The sequence below is a fragment of the Calidris pugnax genome, unplaced genomic scaffold, assembly GCF_001431845.1.
Source record: "Calidris pugnax isolate Ruff unplaced genomic scaffold, ASM143184v1 scaffold82, whole genome shotgun sequence".
Lineage (NCBI taxonomy): Eukaryota > Metazoa > Chordata > Aves > Charadriiformes > Scolopacidae > Calidris > Calidris pugnax.
Genome location: NW_015090833.1, coordinates 407,054 through 410,608, shown reverse-complemented (window position 1 = coordinate 410,608; position 3,555 = coordinate 407,054).

Below are 3,555 nucleotides of genomic sequence, written 5' to 3'. Positions count from 1 at the left end.
CGCTGGCCCGGGCCCCGCCGCGGAGCCGCCCGCGGGCAGGGGCGGAGGGACAGGGCGGTGGGCCCCGCCGGTCCCCTCCCCCGGTGGGGCCGGGGTCCCGGGTTAGGCCGCTGGGGTCAGGGCCGGGAAATGTGGTTCCGTTTTGAGGTGGGGATGGGTTCTCAAGGGACCAGAGGGTGGTTTGGGTTGGAAGGGACTTTAAAGATCATGTAAATGGCCCAGGTTGCCCCAAGAAGCTGTGGCTGCCCCATCCCTGGAGGGGTTCAAGGCCAGGTTGGAGGGGGCTTGGAGCAACCTGGGCTGGTGGGAGGTGACACTGGGTGGCACTGGATGATCTTTAAGGTCCCTTCCAACCCAAACCATTCTATGATCTAGTTCCAACACGCCTGCCACGGGCAGGGACACCTCCTGTTAGACCAGGTTGCTCTGGGCCACCCCGCTTCTGTGACACTGGCCACGGCCTCCTACGCGATTTAACAAGATCTGATAGTAAGTGTGACAGTGTTTTGTGAGATTCCATGGCAACATCCACTTGGTTATTTACTACATAAATAAGACAGAACTGTCAGGGAGACGCTCCCGTTGAGTCAGGAGGTTGAGAAAGGACCCCCTGGCTTTCTAAACTCCTTCTCAGAGAGGAGTCTGGGTGCAGCTGGATCCAACCCTAGTCCCAGACTTAGTCAACGGTTTATGTCTAAGGGACTAGATATGCACAATCAATCCTTTATATCACTTAGCTGAGATGTCAAAGTTTAGCATGCGATTTACCGCTTACCGAGGATCTGCTGCGGCAAAGAAGCTCTTGACCTCAAGGAGTAACCTTGAGTGGGCATCCCTGCTCAAGGGGAGATGATGTTGTGCAGCTGCTGACATGCAGGAGAGTTCAACAGGCACTGGGCTGGCCACTATTCATAGATAAGACGATTGTATTTATAGAGTAAGATGACCTGTAGCCATATTTTCATAGCAGAAAGACATCTAGGTCCCCATTCCAGACAGCATTTGGCTTTGTTGCCGTCGTCCCCTCCAAAGTCCAGGGACAACCCATCACTACTTGAGCAGGAGCCAGGGAGGGGGAAACGGGGGAGAGGACACCACCGCAGATGCCCAGTGCCGTTCCATACCGGCAGTGTCAAAAGGATTGGCATCAATCCTGTTACTACTTAATCTAGTTTTTAATTTTCTATCCACAGTGGATTTGCCGCTGCCATCAGCCATGCGGTAAATCTGGGGTAACTCCTCTGCAGCCAGTGGAATCACCCAAGGAAGACAGACATCTGGGCTTGTGGGGCCAGCTGAATACATCCCGTTTGCTGCAGGACACGGCAGTGTAATGTGGCATGGATAAATGAGGCTAATTACCGTGGGCTTCGTTCTCACCCTCCACCCATCGAGCACCACAGACAGAAGAACAGCATAAACCGCATCATTCACTGCAAGTTTTATATGAATTTAAGACTGGGAGAAGGGCCTGAAGTGTAAATACCCACATTTTAATAAAATTCACCCTGTGTAATGTGGACCTAAACTAAAAAGCAAGACTCAGATGAACAGCGGGGCCAGGGGCATCTGAATCCATGACAAAATGTCACGTTGAGGCCTTACTTCAGCCATGGACAGAAGGGTGATGAAATGAGATGAAATAAGATGTTCGGTGCCATTTCCGTACACAGCCTGCAGCCCGGATTCACCTCTAGGCCAGGCTCCCGTTTCCATCTCAGTTCTCAGACCTGCTTGAATTGTCAGCCACAGTCAAGAGGATCTTTGCGGGAGCAGGAGTCGGATTTATTTAACACAATTATCAGGTGCTGGGGGGTCATGAGGAGCGCAGGAAGGGAATTAGCCCCGCTCACCACCACGGTCCAGGAGAAGGGGCAAGGTGACCTCTTGTGGCCTCTGTTTTATGTGGTTTCAGCAAGGTCGTATCGATACTATTTTTATTTTCTTTGGTTCTTCCAGCACAGATGAAAGCGCGTGGATGTTTCTGCCCTGCCTGTGTATGCACAAGCTCAGGGATTAGCAATTACCATCCTCTTTAAAGCTGAGATTCATCAGTTTCATTGTAAGAGTCTGGATGCCATTGTGCATTGAAATGAGTTGAAAGCTGGTTGGATTTTTCCATTCGAAACAGATCTCAGATTTGTATGAGGGGGCCAGGGACTTTTCTGTTGCACTCCCTGTTTTCCTAATGAGTCGGGTGGTTGTTTATGCTGGTTTTAGGCTATTATTGTACAGATAGATATCGCAGTTGAGTATTTTAGAAGGATGATTAAAGATTTTAACATACAGAACACAGGAAAAACATCTGCAGCCTTTATTATTGCTCTCTTAGCTTGATTTTGTCGCTGTAGCTGTTATTTACCCTTGGCAAGTGACAGCCTGCACACATCTTTTCATACGCAGGATGAATCCGGGCTCGCCCCAAACGCCTGTGCTGGGTTTTTTGTGGGGATTTTGCCACGGTTGTTGGCAGAGCAGTTTCATGAGGGGGAGGTTCACTGCAGGTTGGGAACATTGCAGCCTTCCGGAGGCAACAACCCCAAGGTCATGAGTAACCCTGAGGCAGGAATGGAGAGTGAAGGGCCAGCCCAAGTGCTGTGCCCTGGGCCTCACCCTCTGAACTTGTGGCCCCATAGAATATTTTGGGTGGGAAGGGACCTTCAAAGGTCAGCTAGTCGAACCTCCTTCCATGAGCAGTGACATCTTCATATCAGGTTCAATCTTCATCTTCAACATCAGGTTGGCCATCCAGCCTGGCCTGGATTGTTTCCAGGGATGGGGCATCCACCGCCTCCATGGACAACCTGGGCCAGTGTCTCACCACCCTCAGTGTGAAACACTTCTTCCTTAGATCTAGCCTAAATCTTCCCTCTTTTAGTTCAAAGTCATTGCCTCTTGTCCTATTGCAACAGGATGGTCTGACCCCATCTTTATTCTAAGCCCCCTGGAAGTCCTGTATGTTTTTTCTGTGGGAGTTAACGTTCCTGCTCTGGTGCTTTAACTTTTAATTTTTGGAGATGTTGTCTCTGAGTCAGGGGGAACTGAAGCCCCCTGAATTGTGCCAGGAATAGCCCAAGGGATCAACTCCCATTAGAAACTGAGGGAAAAAAATCACCCAAACGAGAAGTCCAGCCCGGGTGGGAAATGCTGAGGCAAAGCCACTTGCCAGAAGACGCCTGCCCGCAGTAAAACTCAAAGAGATGAAGGGCAGGCGAGATAAAGGCCAAGATTCGAGTGGAGCCTGTTCCCTCACCACCACAGGCCGGGCCACCTCCGGTCCGTCACTCCAGGGAAAATGAAAACCACAGGGACAAGAGGTGTGGAGCCCCGGGGGCAAACCGGCGGCTTGTACCGGGGCAGGGCCGCCGTCTCCCGGCTGAACGGCTGCCCTTCGCCTCCCCCGCGGCCCCCTAGGGCTGCTCTGGGCCCTGAGGCGAGGGGAGCCAGGCCGCGGATCCGCGGCCGCGCCGTGTCGCCTCAGCGGGCCCGGGCCCACTCAGCGCGGCGGCGGCGGCGGCGGAAGCGGGAGGCGGTGGGCGGGCCGCCGGCGGGAAG